This window comes from Callospermophilus lateralis, unplaced genomic scaffold, assembly GCF_048772815.1.
Source record: "Callospermophilus lateralis isolate mCalLat2 unplaced genomic scaffold, mCalLat2.hap1 Scaffold_181, whole genome shotgun sequence".
Lineage (NCBI taxonomy): Eukaryota > Metazoa > Chordata > Mammalia > Rodentia > Sciuridae > Callospermophilus > Callospermophilus lateralis.
Window position 1 is genome coordinate 1,967,827 of NW_027512846.1, and position 22,201 is coordinate 1,990,027.

General features: G+C 45.2%; 1 pseudogene; it reads left to right on the forward strand.

The window, feature by feature from the left end:
* The first annotated feature begins 7,186 nt into the window (after window positions 1-7,186).
* On the forward strand, window positions 7,187-7,392 carry LOC143640314 (guanine nucleotide-binding protein G(I)/G(S)/G(O) subunit gamma-5 pseudogene; annotated as a pseudogene).
* The last annotated feature ends 14,809 nt before the right edge of the window (window positions 7,393-22,201 follow it).

The window sequence follows — 22,201 nt, forward strand, 5'->3', positions numbered from 1 at the left end:
GGGTTGCAAGAGTCTCTATGCCAAACTGCAGGGTTGCCTAATCTTGTTATACATCACGGAAACTACTGGGAGGTCACCTGACATTTCAGATATTTTTCCTGTCTCCTGCTGATTGGTGGTTGCTAGGGGGTTGCTATGGGTCCTCATCTAGCTTAACTGAGTCAGGGTCACCTAGCACCACAGATCCCTTTTATAAACAACTCAGCAGGGTGGGTATGTGCCTAAGAACTATCTGTGGGTTTTTCCAAGGACAAGAGTCATGCCCCATCCCGCTGGACAGGCCTTGAGGTAGAAGCTGATTTCTCAAAAACGGAGTCACATCAGTTTCTCAGAACCTGGGATGGAGAGTCTAGCATCTCCAGACCTTTCCTCATGGGCCTCTTGGGAAGTCAGGGCATATAGGATGAGACTCAACCTAATCACCCAGCTCTGCCGCCAACTAATGTGCCAAAGGAGAATCTGTCTTCCCTTTGCTAAAACTTCGAGTCCTCAAGGTAATCATAGATATCACACTGAGGGTCACAGACTCTTAAGTCTTTAGGGAGGGTAGGGACTCAGGGCTACCTCATTCAGCTGTCTGCCACCCCCAGTTTTGCAGATGGGGCTCTTAGGTCCTGCAGAGGGAAGAGTTTGCCCAAGATAACCTGGTGGCATCAGCCTGATGGCTTTCTCTGGTTCCCAGGGGACCACTCTCATTCCTGCTTCCAGGACCATTCCAGCAGAAGAAGGGCTTGGGCAGTGACCACAGGGCCCCACTCTCTAGGCAAAATTAGAGCTGGCATTGAAGTTCAGCACAGCACTGTCTACTGAAAAGGCGGCCAGTTTGAACCCCTCTCCAACCCTGCACTGTGCCCATAGTGCTCCTGCTGCCTCTGGCTCAACCCTGTCCTGCTCTGCCCTGAGGGTCCCACCCAAGAAGGCCTGCAAGTGGCTGAGTGTGAGGCAAGGCTAGAACCCCTGGGGCAGAGGAGCTGGTTGTCTGAGGAAGTGGGGGTGTCCTGCCCATTTTACACACTTTAGAATTCCTTTGTTCTCATGCCTTCACTTCCTCACAACCTGCTTACTTGACCTAAAAGATGGAGTGATCCAAGGGCCAGAAGGAAGTGGCTCAGGGGTCCTGGCAAGAAGGGAGCAGCCTAGGAGGCATTCATTAACAGCCCCTACAACTTCCTGCAGGGAGGAATAATCCCTGGAGGCTGGTAACTTTGGCAACAGGTGGAAAAGGGGAAGTGCTCTAGAGGTATTAACATTTTATTACTTTTCCTTTCAAACCAGCCTCCATCTTTCTGATCTGACCCATTATTTATTACTTGCAATGTCCTTTTGTCCCCACCAACAACACTTTCTGAATATGTGTCCTATGAAGACAATGAAATTTGATTCCACGTGTACAGACCACTGATTACTTCAATTTTCCTTACTTCCAATCACCTCTCCCCGTACTTTGACCTCCCTGCTTTGTTATCATAAATATCCCTAAACCTTATGGGGGAGAGATCTGAGACTTGATCTGTCTTCTGGCTTGGCTGCCTCCTAAATAAACCTTTTCTCGTTTGCAAAACTGGTCATTTTGAGATATTAATTTGGGAAGACAGAGAGACATTCTAAGTGTCAAAAGCAGTGCCATAAACCACTAAATGTGAAAGGCTCCCTCCAACACTTGCAACTTTGAGGGCAATGTGCAAAGGAGAGTGTAAAATTGTGTACCTCTACCCTGCCTCCACCTCTAGACCAGCCCCTAGCTATCCTCCCTCTGCAAATACTAACACCCCATACCAACAGGTTGCTGTCTGTCTCTCTGGAGATAGCCTGCTTTTCCGCAAAGGGGTCTCTCTCTTAAGATAAGCCCCCATTCTTCCTTGAATATGTATCTACTCCACAAATAAACCTCTGTCTCTGCCTTTGACTGGTGCATGGTAAAATTCTTTTCTGTCATGTCTGCAAGAACCCTGCTGGCCCTGAGTCAAGTTCTCCCTTTCTCTGGAAACTTCTCAGACCATTCTTCAGAGAAATATCTTCTCCTGTGACAGGTTCAGTGATTGGCATGCCATCTATGGGAGGCGGGTGGCCAGGACCATGCCTAATTCAGTAACTGACTGTCATGGAGCAGAAATCTCTCCCAGGAAGGGCAGCAAAGAATTTCAGCATGAGTCTGGCAAAGGCAGAGACAAAGGTTTATTTAGAAAGTAGATACACATTTAAGGGAGAATGCCATCTGTCTCAAGAGTGAGAAGCCCCTCCTGGAGTTGGAGGTCCAACATTTGTAGAAGGGCCATAGTCAGAGACAGGACTGAGGTGGAGACAGGGTGGAGCTGCACAATTTTAGCTCAGTTTTGCCTGAGTTTATGTATTTCCCTCATTTTACAAGGACATGAGCCAAGAGCCTGTCAAGATTTTAACACAGTGACTCCCACTGCTTGCCTGTCCTCAAGCTTGTCTCTTTTGTCTAAAGAAAACACAGAGACCAAGCTAAAATTTCATAGGACCAAGCCCATGGGGAAAGAGCTGAGAAAGGAGTGCAGGATTGGGGTTTGGGGAGGGAATACTGAGGAGATAGCTCTGGCTGTCTCCCTATTCATTCGTACCTACTCCCTTTCTTGCAGTTTTGGAGAGAATACAGGTATGGGGGGAAGGCTGCAAAAGGGGTGGGGGGAGGCTTTCTTTTTGCCCCAGTGGTATCTGAAGAGCCAAAGTGGGCAGCAGGACAGAAGCTGACTCTCTTGCCTAGCTGACTCACAGTTTTTATTATTTGATTGCTTGTTTTCTTTTGGCTGACTATACCTATCCTCAATTTTGCCTAAACACACACACTGGCTCATTAATTTAGAGGCATATGCTGAATACCCACCAGTGACAAGAGTAAGATGTGACCCCGTGCTCATTGTTAACAGACCTAGAAAGGGAGAGGGACTCTTAAAGAGTTAGTAAAAAAGATGAAAAGTGCCAAAACAAGTAGGACTGTCTGGGAATGTATTAATCATACCTTTATATTCTGCTTTTTGTTGTTATTGTTGTAGTTTTTAAATAAGGGACTGCTTCTTTGGGGTTATCCATTTCCTAAAGACAGTAAAAAACTGCCTAAGGCACACCACTTATATGCATACCAACACGGGGGGGTGGGGGCTATACTTCTAACCTCTTCTTTTAGCAAGCTCTTAGTGTTCCCTTTACCTAATTGCCCCAGGGCCAGGTACCAGATTGCAAGAGACATTCCTAAATGCTGCAGCCTGTTGGAGTTAGCCAAACCAAACAATTCAAAACTTATGCTCCTTTACCCAGTCCTTCCCTTAAAAACCACAATAAAGGCTCTGACCTTGTTTTCTGACTGACCTGGTATTTCCCTGTGTGCTCCCCATTCACAGCCTGCAGTGCCTTCTGTTTGTAGGGATCAGTAGTATAAGTCCCTTCTTCCTTCATGACAGTACTTTCTTTGTCTATGTGACTTAACACACATTTCAAACAATTCTGGGATTGGGTATGATGGTGCATACCAGTAATCCCAGCAGTTCAGTAGGCTGAGACAGGAAGATAACAAGATCAAAGCCACCTCAGCAATTTAGCAAGGCCCTGTCTCAAAATGAAAAATAAAAAAAAAAAGGCTGGGGATGTATGATATACTCAATGATTAAGTGCCCTTGGGCTCAATCCTTGGTGTCCAAACAACCAAGGAAAAAAAAAAACAACCACCACCATTTCTGGTTACACTTAAAACAGTGAATACCTATACCTCCCCTACTATTTTGTTTAGTATAAACGAACATAACTAGATAAGAGTTTGTTCCCCACATGGGTTCTGTTTCATCATTCTCAGAGCAAAGAGTCTACTTATTTGTTTATGAACTATCTTAGTATTCCTAGGATGCTAAAATAATAAATAACAAATTTATTCCTCACAGTTCTGGGGACTGGAAAATGTAAGGTCATGGTACCAGCTTTCCTGATTCATTAATAACTTCCTGCTGTGTCCTCACTTACTGAAAGGGGCAGATAAGCCCCCTTGGCTCATTTTGAAGAACACTATCCCATTTTTAAAGATAGTAATCTCTGGCAATAGGCATGCACTGTATACAGGAATATAGGGCTCTGCCCTCATGACTTCATCATCTCCCATAGGTCCCACTTCCTGATGCCATGCCCTTGGAGGCTTAGAAATTCAACATATGAATTTGGGGGTTGGAAGTAGGAATACAAACATTCAGACCATAGCAAGAATTTTTGTTTAAGAAACTGGGTGGGGACCTGGGGCTGAAGCTCAGTGGTAGAGCGCTTGCCTCACCCGTGTGAGGCACTGGATTTGATCCTCAGCACCACATTAAAAAATAAATTCATAAACAAAAATATTGTGTCCATCAACAACTAAAAAAAAAAAAAAAGAAAGAAAGAGGGGCTGGGGATGTGGCTCAAGTGGTAGCGTGCTCACCTGGCATGCGCACTGACCTGGGTTCGATCCTCAGCACCACATAAAAATTAAAGATGTTGTGTCCGCTCAAAAAAAACTATAAAATAAATATCGAAAAATTCTCTCTCTCTCTCTCTCTCTCTCTCTCTCTCTCTCTAAAAAAAGAAAGAAAGAAACTGGGTGGGATTTGGAGGCGGTTGCTGGGGAATTTTGAGGAATTAGGAATATCCTATATGTAATGAATTCTTAGTAAGTTTCAAACAAAAACCAGGTAGTCTGACAACTTCTGAATATCAAAGAAAACTATCCATTTCTAGAACTTCAATTGCCAGCCTCCTCTGTGTTTGCAAAGTATCTTTATAGCTAATCTGTCCTTACTCACATTACTGATAATAGTTGAGAGATGCTATAAAACTCACTTGGCTTGAAATACCTTGGCCAATAACCTGGGTTCCCTCCTACTCTATTTGGTATAAATTGCCTAGTTATAGCCTCTATCAAAGGGTAATTTAAGTTATCTGGCAGGGGAGAAATGTCTCTCTTTGATGATTTGCAGCTGTTGAAGATTTCTAGTAACTAGCTTGACATAGAAATGTGGGGATGTTTCTCAAGAAATATCAGCTTAGAGGGCTGGGGTTGTGGCTCAGTGGTAAAGTGCTCGCCTAGCATGCAGAAGGCACTGGGTTCATCTTCAGCACCACATAAGTGTAAAATGAAGATATTGTGTCCACCTAAAACTAAGAAATAAACATTTAAAAAAAAAAAGAAATATCAGCTTAGGGTTTAATTCTGCTAATTCTGGGTATTCTTAGATGACCCCTAAAGCTCAAGTGTTGAAGAGTTGGTCCCCAATGCAGCAGTGTTCAAAGATGAGGGTCTTTGAGAACTGATTAAATCACAAGGACTCTGACTTCAACAATGCATTCATTCATTTATGGTTCAGAGTTTACTGGGTTTTGAGTGAGAGGCTTTGTTATACAAGCAATTTCTCCTTTGCTTCCTAGGCACCACGAGGTCAATAGCTTTGGTCTACCACATGCTCCCTCAGTGATGTTCTGCCTCTCTATAGGCCTTAAAGCAACAGAATCAGCTAATCATGGAATGAAACCTCTGAAAGTATAACCCAAATATAAATCTTTTCTCCTTTCTAGTTGTATATCTTAAGTATTTTGTCAGTGACACAAAGCTGATCAACAAACTGAATTCCAATCTTTTCCTTAGACATATTACCACAAATCAGTTTGAATAATCACTTTGGCAGACACTGAGACTGACTGGGGCAGGATAGGTGTTCAATAAAATTTATTGCATATTCAGTTGAATGAATAGAAGTTTTACTGCATCAGTTCCAGCTGTGATTTGCATAGAACAGGGACCAACTCTAGTTATACAAAGCAAATAGAGAAATTCCTGGAAGGGTATCAGGAGTTCATAGAATTAAGGCAGTTATCTGGCTTGTGGCAGATTGCAGAATCAAGGCAGTTCCAGGAAGCTGGCACAAATCCACAGGTTCATGAATAATCTGTCCCTAGAATTGCCATTAGCTCCACCTCCAGCATCCCTTCTGATCCAGGATTCAAATTCCTGGGACTTTAATGGTCTAAATTACCTGTTTGAAATAATTAACCCAAAGGAGATAAAAGAAGGTTCTTCAACTCCCAAGATGGGAGGCTGCAATGGAAGACACATACTAAGAATTGTTCCAATAAAGCGTTCACACAATAAGAAAAATTTCAAAAAAGAATATGGTGGTAATAGAAGAGGGGAATTAGATATTGCGCTGTGATGAAAGACAAATGTCATTCACATTGATACTAAAAGAGAGATGGGCTGTGTGGGGGGGGCGGCGGTTACTGGTAAAGGAGAAAATATATCGGTGTAGTTTCAGAAGAAGGAGAAAGTGACCATCTCAGTCCTCATGTAGCTGGCCAGACAGCTACAAGAACCTAGACAATGGGGTACAGAAAATAAGTATTTCATGGAGTTCCCAGGCTAACATACGAGCTGAACAAATATTTGTTCATTGAATTCACAACAAAATGGAAACCTAAAACATGCTATTTAGATACAAGAAACTGAGTTTCCTTCTGTTAGCTCAGTGCGGAATGTGTCCCCATAGACAGTGACTCATCCTTAGAACCAGTTGAGACTTCCCATTTACTCTTAGGCCCTTATCAAAGATACTGGGTTATCTTTTGCCTTCTGTGTCAGAAGTATGGGGTCTCCATGAAGTTAGTCTTGGGCTTTCCCAGACTTCAGCTACACTGGAATGACTGCTTGCATGCTCCCAAGAGACATGCTTCTCTTTCTGGGTTTTCAGATAAAGAATCAGCCCTTAACCAGGTGAATGAGAAGTAATACTCTATTTATACATGTTGTGTCAAAATGCATTCTACTGTCATGTAGAATAGAGCAATTAAAAAAAAAAGAATCAGCCCTTAATTCCTGGCAATTATGTATATCTTTTTGTATAAGAATCTCTTTTCTAGCCAATCGCAGTGGTGCACAGCCAGTAATCCCAGTGGCTCGGGAGTCTGAGACAGGAGGATCCTGAGTTCAAAGCCAGCCTCAGCAATGGCGAGGTGCTAAGCAACTCGTGAGACCCTGTCTCTAAAAAAAACAAAATAGGGTTGGGAATGTGACTCTGTGGTCAAGTGCCCTGAGTTCAATCCACAGACCCCCTCAAAAAAAGAATCTTCTCTGCTGCACGCTGCCCAGTCATCTGGCCCAGCTGACGGTGACCTGTGGACCCTCTGACAGAAGAGTCACCTGGCCCTCGAATGCGCCATGTCTTGTTCCTCCAGCGTTGACACTATGAAGAAGGTGGTTCAGCAGCTCTGGCTAGAGGCCAGACTCAACCACATGAGGTTTCCCAGGCAGTTGCAGACTTGAAAAAATTCTGTCTGCAGAATGCTCACCATGATCCCCTACTGACTGGAGTATCTTCATGTACAAGTTCCTTCAGACCCCAGAAAGTCTATTCCTTTTTGTAGTCATCTTTCTGAGGTTTCCCAAACCCACTGTTCAAGAACCAGTGAATATTCAAGAGAGCTTAATTTGAAGCCTGTACAAAAAAATTTCCTGTAACACATGTATCAAAATACAATCTTCTACTTTTGTCAATCCTTAACATCTACCTCTCTGAATTTTCATGAATTTCTATTTCACAAGGGTAATTATTTTATATACACTGGCAGCAACATACAATAAAATATTTATTTACTTTTTAGTACCTGGGATTGAACCCAGGGCATTCAACCACTAGGCCACATCCCCAGCCCTATTTTATGTTTTTATTTAGAGACAGGATCTCACTGAGTTGTTTAGTGCCTACTTTTGCTGAGGCTGGATTTGAACTCTCGATTCTCATGTCTCAGTCTGCCCGGCTGCTAGGATTACATGCAGTGCCACTGCACCTGGCTCAAAATACTTGGTATTAAAAAAAAAAAAAAACTTTCTTCTTCCTCTTGCAGAGAAGCCACATAATCCAGATATTGAATCCTGGTGTACTATAAATCTGAATTTCAATCTTAGCCACTGAGCAACATCCCCAGTATATTTTTGTATTTTATTTAGAGATAGAGTCTCACTGAGTTTCTTAAGGCCTCAGTAAGTTGCTAAGGCTGGCTTTGAACCCACAGTTCTCCTGCCTCATCCTCCAAAGCCACTGGGATCACAGGTGCCACCACACCTGTCTAACATATTCTTTTTGGGTGAGGGGAGGTGGTATCTTGAAATTTTCTTTTGTTTTAAATGCTGGGAATTGAACCCAGGGCCTCATGCAAGCAACCAATTTATCACTGAGGTACATCCAAAGACCTTGAGCATTATTTTTAATAGGTCTATCTTTTGGACACGACCTAATGGCTGGGTATCATGAGAAATCCAGTATTTTATGTGTCTGGAACTTTAAGTATATTTTCACTCAAAATTCCTGTAGCACAGGAGTTTCGCAGAGCAATGAACTGGCTCTGGACATATTCAACAAGATGAGACAACCAGCAAATATGGGAAAGTCCTAAGATTGAAATTCAGATTTATAGTACACCAGGATTCAATATCTGGGTTATGTGGCTTCTCTGCAAGAGGAAGAAGAAAGTTTTTTTTTTTGTTTTGTTTTGTTTTTCTTTTTAATACCAAGTATTTTGAGCCAGGTGTAGTGGCACGTGCCTGTAATCCTAGTAGCCGGGGAGACTGAGACAGGAGAATCGAGAGTTCAAAGCCAGCCTCAGCAAAAGCAAGGCACTAAACAACTCAGTGTGATCCTATCTCTAAATAAAAACACAAAATAGGGCTGGGGATGTGGCTCAGTGGTTGAATGCCCTTGGGTTCAATCCCTGGTACTAAAAAATAAATAAATATTTTATTGTATGTTGCTGCCAGTGTATATAAAATAATTACCATTGTGAAATAGAAATTCATGAAAATTCAGAGAGGTAGATGTTAAGGATTGACAAAAGTAGAAGATTGTATTTTGGTACATGTGTTACAGGGAAATTTTTTGTACAGGCTTCAAATTAAGCTCTCTTGAATATTCACTGGTTCTTGAGCAGTGGGTTTGGGAAACCTCAGAAAGATGACTACAAAAAGGAATAGACTTTCTGGGGTCTGAAGGAACTTGTACATGAAGATACTCCAGTCAGGAGGGGATCATGGAGAGCATTCTGCAGACAAAATTTTTTCGTCTGCACCTGCCTGGGAAACCTCATGTGGTTGAGTCCAGCCTCCAGCCAGAGCTGCTGAACCACCTTCTTCATAGTGTCAACGCTGGAGGAACAAGACATGGTGCATTCGAGGGCCAGGTGACTCTTCTGTCAGAGGGTCCACAGGTCACCGTCAGCTGGGCCAGATGACTGGGCAGCGTGCAGCAGAGAAGATTCTTTTTTTGAGGGCGTCTGTTGTTTGAACTCAGGGCACTTGACCACAGAGTCACATTCCCAGCCCTTTTTTGTATTTTCTTTAGAGAAAGGGTTTCACGAGTTGCTTAGCACCTCGCCATTGCTGAGGCTGGCTTTGAACTCACGATCCTCTTGTCTTAGACTCCCGAGCCACTGGGATTACTGGCTGTGCACCACTGAGATTGACTAGAAAAGAGATTCTTCTAGAAAAAGAGATAAATAATTGCCAGGAATTAAGAGCTGATTCTTTTTTTTTTTTAAATTGTTCTATTCTACATGACAGTAGAATGCATTTGACACAACATGTATAAATGGAGTATTACTTCTCATTCACCTGGTTAAGGGCTGATTCTTTATCTGATAACCCAAGAAGAGAAGCATGTCTCTTGGGAGCATGCAAGCAGTCATTCCAGTGTAGCTGAAGTCTGGGAAAGCCCAAGACTAACTTCATGGAGACCCCATAGTTCTGACACAGAAGGCAAAAGATAACCCAGTATATTTGATAAGGGCCTGAGAGTAAATGGGAAGTCTCAACTGGTTCTAAGGATGAGTCACTGTCTATGGGGACACATTCCCCACTGAGCTAACAGAAGGAAACTCAGTTCCTTGTATCTAAATAGCATGTTTTAGGTTTCCATTTTCTTGTGAATTCAATGAACAAATATTTGTTCAGCTCCTATGTTAGCCTGGGAACTCCATGAAATACTTATTTTCTGTATCCCATTGTCCAGGTTCATGTAGTTGTCTGGCCAGCTACATGAGGACTGTGATGGTCACTTTCTCCTTCTTCTGAAACTACACCCATATATTTTCTCCTTTACCAGTAACCGACGCCCCCCCACCCAGCCCATCTCTCTTTTAGTATCAATGTGAATGACATTTGTCTTTCTTCACAGTGCAATATCTAATTCCCCTCTTCTATTACCACCATATTCTTTTTTGAAATTTTTCTTATTGTGTGAATGCTTTATTGGAACAATTCTTAGTATCTGTCTTCCATTGCAGCCTCCCATCTTGGGAGTTGAAGAACCTTCTTTTATCTTCTTTGGGTTAATTATTTCAAACAGGTAATTTAGACCATTAAAGTCCCAGGAATTTGAATCCTGGATCAGAAGGGATGCTGGAGGTGGGGCTAATGGCAATTCTAGGGACAGATTATTCATGAACCTGTGGATTTGTGCCAGCTCCCTGGAACTGCCTTGACTCTGCAATCTGCCACAAGCCAGATAACTGCCTTAATTCTATGAACTCCTGATACCCTTCCAGAAATTTCTCTATTTGCTTTGTATAACTAGAGTTGGTCCCTTTTCTAGGCAAATCACAGCTGGAACTGATGCAGTAAAGTTCTATTCATTCAACTGAATATGCAATAAATTTTACTGAACACCTATCCTGCCCCAGTCAGTCTCAGTGTCTGCCAAAGTGATTATCCAAACTGATTTGTGGTAATATGTCTAAGGAAAAATTGGAATTCAGTTTGTTGATCAGCTTTGTGTCACTGACAAAATACTTAAGATATACAACTAGAAAGGAGAAAAGATTTATATTTGGGTTATACTTTCAGAGGTTTCATTCCATGATTAGCTGATTCTGTTGCTTTTAGGCCTATAGTGAGGCAGAACTTCACTGAGGGACATGTGGTAGACCAAAGCTATTGACCTCGTGGTGCCTAGGAAGCAAAGGAGAAATTGCTTGTATAACAAAGCCTCTCACTCAAAACCCAGTAAACTCTGAACCATAAATGAATGAATGCATTGTTGAAGTCAGAGTCCTTGTGATTTAATCTGTTCTCAAAGACCCCCATCTTTGAACACTGCTGCATTGGGGACCAACTCTTCAACATTTGAGATTTAGGGTTCGTCTAAGAATACCCAGAATTAGCAGAATTAAATCCTAAGCTGATATTTCTTTTTTTTTAATAAAATGTTTATTTCTTAGTTTTAGGTGGACACAATATCTTCATTTTACACTTATGTGGTGCTGAAGATGGAACCCAGTGCCTTCTGCATGCTAGGCGAGCACTTTACCACTGAGCCACAACCCAAGCCCTCTAAGCTGATATTTCTTGAGAAACATCCCCACATTTCTATGTCAAGCTAGTTACTAGAAATCTTCAACAGCTGCAAATCATCAAAGAGAGACATTTCTCCCGTGCCAGATAACTTAAATTACCCTTTGATAGAGGCTATAACTAGGCAATTTATACCAAATAGAGTAGGAGGAAACCCAGGTTATTGGCCAAGGTATTTCAAGCCAAGTGAGTCTTATAGCATCTCTCAACTATTATCAGTAATGTGAGTAATGACAGATTAGCTATAAAGATACTTTGCAAACACAGAGGAGCCTGGCAATTGAAGTTCTAGAAATGGATAGTTTTCTTTGATATTCAGAAGTTGTCAGACTACCTGGTTTTTGTTTGAAACTTACTAAGAATTCATTACATATAGGATATTAATAATTCCTCAAAATTCCCCAGCAACCGCCTCCAAATCCCACCCAGTTTCTTTCTTTCTTTTTTTAAAGAGAGATAGAGAGAGAGAGAGAATTTTTTGATATTTATTTTATAGTTTCTTTTTGAGCAGACACAACATCTTTAATTTGTATGTGGTGCTGAGGATCGAACCCAGGGCACCGAGCATGCCACGTGAGCACGCTACCACTTGACCCACATCCCCAGCCCCTCTTTCTTTATTTCTTTTTTTTTAGTTGTTGATGGAGACAATATATTTGTTTATGAATTTATTTTTTAATGTGGTGCTGAGGATCAAATCCAGTGCCTCACACGGGTGAGGCAAGCGCTCTACCACTGAGCTTCAGCCCCAGGCCCCCACCCAGTTTCTTAAACAAAAATTCTAGCTATGGTCTGAATGTTTGTATTCCTACTTCCAACCCCCAAATTCATATGTTGAATTTCTAAGCCTCCAAGGGGATGGCATCAGGAAGTTGGACCTATGGGAGATGATGAAGTCATGAGGGCAGAGCCCTATATTCCTGTATACAGTGCATGCCTATTGCCAGAGATTACTATCTTTAAAAATGGGATAGTGTTCTTCAAAATAAGCCAAGGGGGCTTATCTGCCTCTTTCAGTAAGTGAGGACACAGCAGGAAGTTATTTATGAATCAGGAAAGCTGGTACCATGACCTTACATTTTCCAGTCCCCAGAACTGTGAGGAATAAATTTGTTATTTTTTATTTTAGCATCCCAGGAATACTAAGGTAGTTCATAAACAAATAAGTAGACTCTTTGCTCTGAGAATGATGAAACAGAACCCATGTGGGGAACAAACTCTTATCTAGATATGTTTGTTTATACTAAACAAAATAGTAGGGGAGATATAGGTATTCACTGATTTAAGTGTAACCAGAAATGGTGGTGGTTGTTTATTTTTTTTCCTTGGTTGTTTGGACACCATGGATTGAGCCCAAGGGCACTTAATCATTGAGTTTATCATACATCACCAGCCTTTTTTTTTATTTTTCATTTTGAGACAGGGCCTTGCTAAATTGCTGAGGTGGCTTTGAACTTGTTATCTTCCTGTCTCAGCCTACTGAACTGCTGGTATTACTGGTATGCACCATCATACCCAATCCCAGCATTGTTTGAAATGTGTGTTAAGTCACATAGACAAAGAAAGTACTGTCATGAAGGAAGAAGGGACTTATACTACTGATCCCTACAAAGAGAAGGCACTGCAGGCTGTGAATGGGGAGCACACAGGGAAATACCAGGTCAGTCAGAAAACAAGGTCCGAGCCTTTATTGTGGTTTTTAAGGGAAGGACTGGGTAAAGGAGCATAAGTTTTGAATTGTTTGGTTTGGCTAACTCCAATAGGCTGCAGCATTTAGGAATGTCTCTTGCAATCTGGTACCTGGCCCTGGGGCAATTAGGTAAAGGGAACATTAAGAGCTTGCTAAAAGAAGAGGTTAGAAGTATACCCCCACCCCCAGTGGTTGGTATGCATATAAGAGGTGTGCCTTAGGCAGTTTTTTACTGTCTTTAGGAAATGGATAACCCCAAAGAAGCAGTCCCTTATTTAAAAACTACAACAATAACAACAAAAAGCAGAATATAAAGGTATGATTAATACATTCACAGCCAGTCCTACTTGTTTTGGCACTTTTCATCTTTTTTACTAACTCTTTAAGTGTCCATCTCCCTTTCTAGGTCTGTGAACAATGAGCACGGGGTCACATCTTACTCTTGTCACTGGTGGGTATTCAGCATATGCCTCTAAATTAATGAGCCAGTGTGTGTGTTTAGGCAAAATTGAGGGTAGGTATAGTCAGCCAAAAGAAAACAAGCAATCAAATAATAAAAACTGTGAGTCAGCTAGGCAAGAAAGTCAGCTTCTGTCCTGCTGCCCACTTTGGCTCTTCAGATACCACTGGGGCAAAAAGAAAGCCTCCCCCCACCCCTTTTTCAGCCTTCCCCCCATACCTGTATTCTCTCCAAAACTGCAAGAAAGGGAGTAGGTACGAATGAATAGGGAGACAGCCAGAGCTATCTTCTCAGTATTCCCTCCCCAAACCCCAAACCTGCACTCCTTTCTCGGCCCTTTCCCCATTTGCTTGGTCCTATGAAATTCTAGCTTGGTCTCTGTGTTTTCTTTAGACAAAAGAGACAAGCTTGAGGACAGGCAAGCAGTGGGAGTCACTGTGTTAAAATCTTGACAGGCTCTTGGCTCATGTCCTTGTAAAATGAGGGAAATACATAAACTCAGGGAAAACTGAGCTTACAATTGTGCAGCTCCACCCTGTCTCCACCTCAGTCCTGTCCCTGACTATGGCCCTTTTACAAATATTGGACCTCCAACTCAAGGAGGGGCTTCTCACTCTTGAGACAGATGGCATTCGCCCTTAAATGTGTATCTACTTTCTAAATAAACCTTTGTCTCTGCCTTTGCCAGACTCATGCTGAAATTCTTTGCTGCCCTTCTTGGAAGAGATCTCTTCTCCATGACAGTCAGTTACTGAATTAGGCATGGTCCTGGCCACCCGCCTCCCATAGATGGCATGCCAATCTCTGAACCTGTCACAGGAGAAGATATTTCTCTGAAGAATGGTCTGAGAAGTTTCCAGAGAAAGGGAGAACTTGACTCAGGGCCAGCAGGGTTCTTGCAGACATGACAGAAAAGAATTTTACCATGCACCAGTCAAAGGCAGAGACAGAGGTTTATTTGTGAAGTAGATACATATTCAAGGAAGAATGGGGGCTTATCTTAAGAGAGAGACCCCTTTGCGGAAAAGCAGGCTATCTCCAGAGAGACAGACAGCAACCTGTTGGTATGGGGTGTTAGTATTTGCAGAGGGAGGATAGCTAGGGGCTGGTCTAGAGGTGGAGGCAGGGTAGAGCTACACAATTTTACACCCTGCTTTGCACATTGCCCTCAAAGTTGCAAGTGTTGGAGGGAGCCTTTCACATTTAGCGGTTTATGGCGCTGCTTTTGACACTTAGTATGTCTCTCTGTCTTCCCAAATTACTATCTCAAAATGACCAGTTTTGCAAACGAGAAAAGGTTTATTTAGGAGGCAGCCAAGCCAGAAGACAGATCAAGTCTCAGATCTCTCCCCCATAAGGTTTAGGGATATTTATGATAACGAAGCAGGGAGGTCGAAGGTACGGGGAGAGGTGATTGGAAGTAAGGAAAATTGAAGTAATCAGTGGTCTGTACACTGGAATCAAATTTCATTGTCTTCATAGAACACATATTCAGAAAGTGTTGTTGGTGGGGACAAAAGGACAGTGCAAGTAATAAATAATGGGTCAGATCAGAAATATGGAGGCTGGTTTGAAAGGAAAAGTAATAAAATGTTAATACCTCTAGAGCACTTCCCCTTTTCCACCTTTTGCCCAGGTTACCAGCCTCCAGGGATTATTCCTCCCTGCAGGGAGTTGTAGGGGCTGTTAATGAATGCCTCCTAGACTGCTCCCTTCTTGCCAGGACCCCTGATCCACTTCCTTCTGGCCCTTGGATCACTCCATCTTTTAGGTCAAGTAAGCAGGTTGTGAGGAAGTGAAGGCATGAGAACAAAGGAATTCTAAAGTGTGTAAAAGGGGCAGGACACCCCCACTTCCTCAGACAACCAGCTCCTCTGCCCCAGGGGTCCTAGCCTTGCCTCACCCTCAGCCACTTGCAGGCCTTCTTGGGTGGGGCCCTCAGGCCAGAGCAGGACAGGGCTGAGCCAGAGGCAGCAGGAGCACTATGGGCACAGTGCAGGGTTGGAGAGGGGTTCAAACTGGCCGCCTTTTCAGTAGACAGCCCTGTGCTGAACTTCACTGCCAGCTCTAAGTTTGCCTCGAGAGTGGGGCCCTGTGGTCACTGTCCAAGCCCTTCCCCTGCTGGAATGGCCCTGGAAGCAGGAATGAGAGTGGTCCCCTGGGAACCAGAGAAAGCCATCAGGCTGATGCCACCAGGTTATCTTGGGCAAACTCTTCCCTCTGCAGGACCTAAGAGCCCCATCTGCAAAACTGGGGGTGCCAGACAGCTGGATGAGGTATCCCTGAGTCCCTACCCTCCCTAAAGACTTAAGAGTCTGTGACCCTCAGTGTGATATCTATGATTACCTTGAGGACTCCAAGTTTTAGCAAAGGGAAGACAGATTCTCCTGTGGCACATTAGTTGGCGGCAGAGCTGGGTGACTAGGTTGAGTCTCATCCTATATGCCCTGACTTCCCAAGAGGCCCATGAGGAAAGGTCTGGAGATGCTAGGCTCTCCATCCCAGGTTCTGAGAAACTGATGTGACTCCATTTTTGAGAAATCAGCTTCTACCTCAAGGCCTGTCCAGAGGGAGGGGGCATGACTCTTGTCCTTGGAAAAACCCACAGAAGGTTCTTAGGCACATACCCACCCTGCTGAGTTGTTTAACAAAAGGGATCTGTGGTGCTAGGTGACCCTGATTCAGTTAAGCTAGGTGAGGACCCATAGCAACCCCCAGCAACCACCAATCAGCAGGAGACAGGAAAAATATCTGAAATGTCAGGTGACCTCCCAGTAGTTTCCGTGATGTATAACATGATTAGGCATCCCTGCAGTTTGGCATAGAGACTCTTGCAACCCTTCCGGGCCTAAACCAATCAGTTCAAATATATCCACCATTTGAATTCACCCACTACCCTTACCCAACTTGTTCTGGCCAGTGAATGTGCTCATCAATGTTAAGAATTGTTGTTTGATTTTCCCACGGTATAAAATGATTTTCTGTGTGATGTTGTGATGCATAGTGTATCCCCCCAAAACCTATAAATTCTCACTAACTAAGGGTTGGGACTCACTACTCAGGACCGCTGTATTGCAAACGGTTGAGAGTCCAGGTGCGAGCCTGCAATAAAGACTCTTGTGTAATTGCATCAGATTCGGCTCCTGGTGGTCTATTGGGGTTTCACGAATCTGGCATTACGGTTCTAGGAGCTTGTGGGCACCTGGTAGCCCTGCAGGCGTGGGGGCCATTTCTTGGCTCTGGCCCAGGGATGGCAGAGTTTCCTGGGTAGGTGGACAGTGGGCCCCATAACTGGTCCCCTATAACACCCCTTGCCTTATCCATGGGCCAAGGATTGGGTGGGGCATGTCTGAGAAACAAGGGCACATTCAGCAGAAATGAGAAGGGGGCAAAAAGGGAAGGGGGTGCAGCCCAGTTGGGTCCTCTCAACTTGGCAAGGAGTCACAAGACTGGCCCAAGGCTTAGGGTAGAGGGTATGGTGGAGGACGTCAAAGGAAGGAATGTTCTATGTCCCACTTAATGCTCAAGAAGCAATGAGCCTGATCCAAGGGTCTTTCTTAAGGAAATCCTAGGAATCCTAGGCTGGGGGCAGGGGGCGGACACACCTAAAATCTTCATCCCAGAGCAGGAAGTCTTTGCCTTCGGAAAGGCCATGTCCTCTTTTGAGAATCTGAGGGAAATTACATCCTTTTCTAGTGGGGAATCTGAGGACCAGATTGTCAAGGAGATGTGTCACATCTAGCTTAGGACTTAAAAGGCCCTTGCCTGAGACTGAGTGAGGCCCTGTATACCTGAAGGCAGGGAGCCAATGAGTGCAGACCTGAACCAGGCAGGATGGCAGGGGGATAGGCAGGATGGCAGGGGGACAGCCAGCGGGGCTGGAGGAGGCAGCATGAACTCCTCAGAGACTGGGGCCTGGCCTTCTGGGCCCCGCTTGGAGCTGGACTCCCTCCAGCACTCCCCCACCCAGGCAGTTCCATGATGCACATCCAGGCCTTGGCCCAGGCTCCTGGACCACCTCTCTCCTCCCTCACTCAGATCCAGTTTATTGGGAGGGCTGTCCTTTGGGAATGAGCTTGGGAGCCTCTGGCTTCCCCACTCGGCCTTTCCCCCTGTTGGTCAGCAGGGTTGAGCCATACCTACTGCACACACAGGTTCACAGGCACTAAAACCTGGGCACAGGGACTCCTCCCCTCTTTCTCTGCCATGTGCCCATGAACTTGGGCTTCCCAGACAGAGGAAGTGAGCAGGAATAAGATTTGAGAAAAGCCTTAAGCCCCAAAAGGACTTGAGCCCAGGGAGATAGATATTGGGACAGGGAAAGGGGATGAGAAGTGTTGGAGTTCAAGCCAGGGCAGGCGGGTGGGGCTGGGCCTGGGCTTCCCAGGAGAGGTTGAGGAGGAAAGGAAGAGGGAAGAGCAGTCTTGTCGTGGGACTTTGTGGTCTGGAGACTTGGAGACACATCCTGCATCATAGGTCACCGACCTCCTAAAGTTGGTCAGAAAGGATAAGGGGCTGGGCGAACACACCCCCGAGGATGAACTCATACCAAACATGTGCATACTCTCTCTCTCTCTCTCTCTCTCTCTCTCTCTCTCTCTCTCTCTCTCACACACACACACACACACACACACACACACACACACACACACCCTAGGGACATGCATCTGACCCCTTGGGTGACATCCTTTTGCCTCCACCTTTATCACACAAGATGGTTTCACCCAGATACAAGTATGGAAAGAAGCAGTATAGTTTGTCTGTCCTGATGCTTCATGTGGCAAGATGATATAGGGTCCTTGATACAAATTCAGAGAGCCCCACAACCACTAATAGTACTCTGGAAATTCTGACATGGTTGGGTCGCCCAACTAGTGGAGAAAATAACCATAAATCATTCCAGCTGCATCCATTGCTTGCCTGCTGTGCACTAGATGAAACACCTCACCTCCTCCTCCAACAACCTACTACGAAGGTGATATTATTCCCAGTCCCAAGATCACACTCTGGAGACTAACAGACACACGGTTTGATGTGCCCCCTGCCCAACACTCTGGGGCCTGCAGACTCAAAATTCCTGAGTCTACCCCAGGGACAGGACCAGAACCAGCACCTGATGCACCCCAGGGGGAAGGGACCAGGGTGGGACACAGTTGCAGGAGAGATGCAGGATGAATGCCCCCACCGTCCCACATCTGGGGAGGAGGCGCCCAGGAGGGGGCTCCAGACTGACTCAGGCTGGCTCACCTCCCACTAGAGGGCTGGGCCAGACTTGGTTTTCAAATTCCTGGGCAGCTGGCACCCCCTGTAGTCAGACAGGGATGCTGCAGGACAGGGCTTGCTCCATCCCTAGTGCTAGCTGGGGGTTTTCTCTCCTCCCATCTCCAGCCCTTGCCAGGAAGCCAGCCAGGTCAGTCACTGTGATTATTACTGTTGCCACATTTTAAGGATGAGAGAAATGACAAGTGTCTTGCTCAAGGTCAATGAGCTAGACAATGTTGGTTCCCTAGCTTGGGTTCTCAGAGAGCAAGGATCTTTCCCTTCCAAGAGGGCTTTGTTCCAACCCCTCAGAGCCTCCCTACATCCCCAGGAAACACCGCTTCTCTAAACCTAGAAGAAACAGACAGAGCAGCCATAGGAAGAAGTAAAAACTATTTACAAATGTACAACAGGAATGGAAGTCTTAGCACTCCCAATAGGGGAGTGATTGAGGGCTCAGCTACGAGAGGCCTCCACATGGAGGCTCAAAAGGTGAAGTTCAGATGTCCTGGTATCCAGCAGTGTGAATGGGTGAGTGAGAGGCTCGTGGATGGGAGGCCAAGTCTTCTCTGTGGGCTTTTTGCTGCGGCATCGGGCTGATGGAAATCTAAACACATAAGTCAATACATGGGTGTTCTTTCTAGCTTCTACCCTGCAGTTCACAGTCATGGCCCTGGGCCCCAGGAGACGGGACAAAGGAGAGGGCTGGTACCACAAGTAATGCAAGGGCCCTTGGTGGGCACCATGGGTTATCTACCCTACTGCACTCCTAATGCTCCACTTCATACATTTCACATGGGATTTCAAGTACAAATTTCCATAAAAAAAAAAAAAATAAAGAGCCAGGCACAGTGGCACATGACTATAATTCTAGTGGCCTGGGAGGCTGAGGCAGGAGGATCACAAGTTCAAAGCCAGCCTCAGCAAAAGTGAGGCACTAAGTAACTTAGTGAGAACCTGTCTCTAAATAAAATACAAAATAGGGCTGGGGATGTGGCTCAGGGGTCGAGTGCCCTGAGTTCAATTCCCTGTCCCCCTCCCCCCCAAAAAAGAATCTCCTTTAAAACATAAATTACTAGTCTCAGTCCTCATTAATAACTGAGGAAACTGAGGCCTAGAAAGGTAAGGGACTGGCCAAGGCCAACTAGCAAATTAGTGGTGCAGTCTTTTCTCTTTGTCTATTCAGCAACACCTGGGAGTACTCTGAAACCTGGAACCCGCACACTCAGGTTCATATTTCCATTCCTTAAGCTCCATGTGCTTCAGCTTCAGGGCCAGCCCAACCTCAGGAGCCTCCCCCAACACATGTGTGACCCACAGACATCCTTCTCCCAATGCACACCCACTATTCCTCACCTCCTGTAAAGCTGCAGCCTCGCCACTCCCTGGGGGGCCCTGCCCATGTGTTGGAGATGTGGGCCCAGGGAGCTCTGTGGGACGGTGTTGACGGGAATATTGTGGCGAGAACCGTGTGTGCACTGGGTCCCCTTGCTCAGGGTCCCACTCCGGGCCTTCCGCCTGCTGCATCCAAGTAGCTGCAGACATGTACCTGGGGCGTGATAGACCAAATGCAGGGAGTCACTACCCACCTTGGCCTGGTCCCCCTGACCACCCTCACCCTCAGCTTGGAAAGCACAGAGCCCAGGGTTCCCAGCCAGGAGTCTCATCCAGGCTGCATTTCCCCTCTACTCCATTTCTTAGGGCAAGAACCTAGAAGGGCAATGAATAGGGACGTTCCCAGAGGCTCCCAGAGTGCCCTGGAGAAAACCCCAAAGGAAAGGACAATGGGTGACAGGGCCTGGGAGCTGGGGTCAGGGACCAAAGAAGAAAACCCAGCTTTATCTCACCCCACTCCCACCAGCCCCAGAGATCCACCACTTGAGCCTTCAGTTTACCAACTCACTTGGGTCCCACTGGCATACAAATGGTCAAATACCAGTTGTTGGCACAGCCCTGGTCGAAGGGGTTGTTGTTCCGGAGTGATTTGCCCTGGAGGGAGATGGGGATGGGAAGAGGAGCTCAGAATCAGCAGGACTGGGCAAGGCCATCTCCCAGTGACTCCTCCTAAGTCAGTCAGCTTAGCCAGGGCTCAGCCCAGGCCTGGAGCAAGATTCTAAGGGCAGGGGAGCCCGAGAGTGACCCAGGGCCTCCTGCCTTCCTATGCTCCTAGGAAGAGTGACCTCCCTTGACCCACTTGTGAGCAGCTCTCCGCAGACAGTGCTGACACTGCACTCCTTTCTCCTGCCTTCTCAGGGCTCCTCATCATCCTGTGCCTCCCTGTGCAAGATCCTTGTTCTGTCTCCATCGGCCACACCTGTCCCTTACCTCATCCTTCCACACACCCCCCTTTTTTAAAAAAATATTTTTTAGTTGTTGATAGACCTTATTATTTTTTTTTAATTTGTATGGGGTGCTGAGGATCAAACTCAGTGCCTCACACATGCTAGGCAAGTTCTCTGCCACTGAGCGACAACCACAGCCCCTTTCAGATACCTTTTAAACTCTTCCTTGTGCTGCTCAATTGCTCCAAAGACAATGTCACCACCCCACTCCCACTTCATTTCCCCACCTCTCATTTTTTTTTTCTAAAATTATGCCTTAACTGAATTTCACTATCTGGGAGGACAGGGGCAGTGGGGAGGCCCCATCATAGTTTCCTAGTCAAAAATCACATGGCCCAGGAAAATCTGGGCTGAAGGCCTTCAGTACACAAAGCAGTAAAGGTCAAGCTCAAAGTAAAGGCAGACCACAGGGCTGATGAATAAGGGCCAAGCACAGAGTCTCAGGTGGGAGGAGGACCAGATATGGCAGTGGTGGGCTGGGGACTAAAAGGATGGGAGGTGATGAGCAGGTAGGCTCCTCTGTCTGTTCACTGTCTCGGGGTCTGCAGCGTCCCCTCCCCCACTGATGCTGCCCACCAGTCTTACTGAAAGAGCCTTTAGTCAAGAGATTGCCATACTAAAGGAATCCCAGGGCAGAGATGCCCACCCCTATCATTCCTATTCAACACTAAAAAGAAAAAGCAATAAAGATACACAGATTGGAAAGAAGGTAATGAAACTGTTCTTCACAGATGACAATTTTCTATGTAGAATGTACAACAGAAACAAAATGCTGAGGGAGAACTCAGTGGTTGAGCACCCCTGATTCAACCCCTAGTCCTAGAAAAACAACACTAAGGACTCCTGCTCTTGGGAAGATGCTATGAAGAAAATGGAATGACAAGTCACAGATTGCAAGAAGAGATGTGCAAAACCTAGATCTGAATCTGATGTAGAAAACTCTTAAAACTCAAAAAGAAAACAACCGTTTTTTCAAATGGGCAAAAGATTGGAGTAAACGCTTTTGGGGGGAGTGGGTACCACGGATTGAATATAGGGACACTCAACCACTGAGCCACATCCCCAGTCCAATTTTTTTGTAT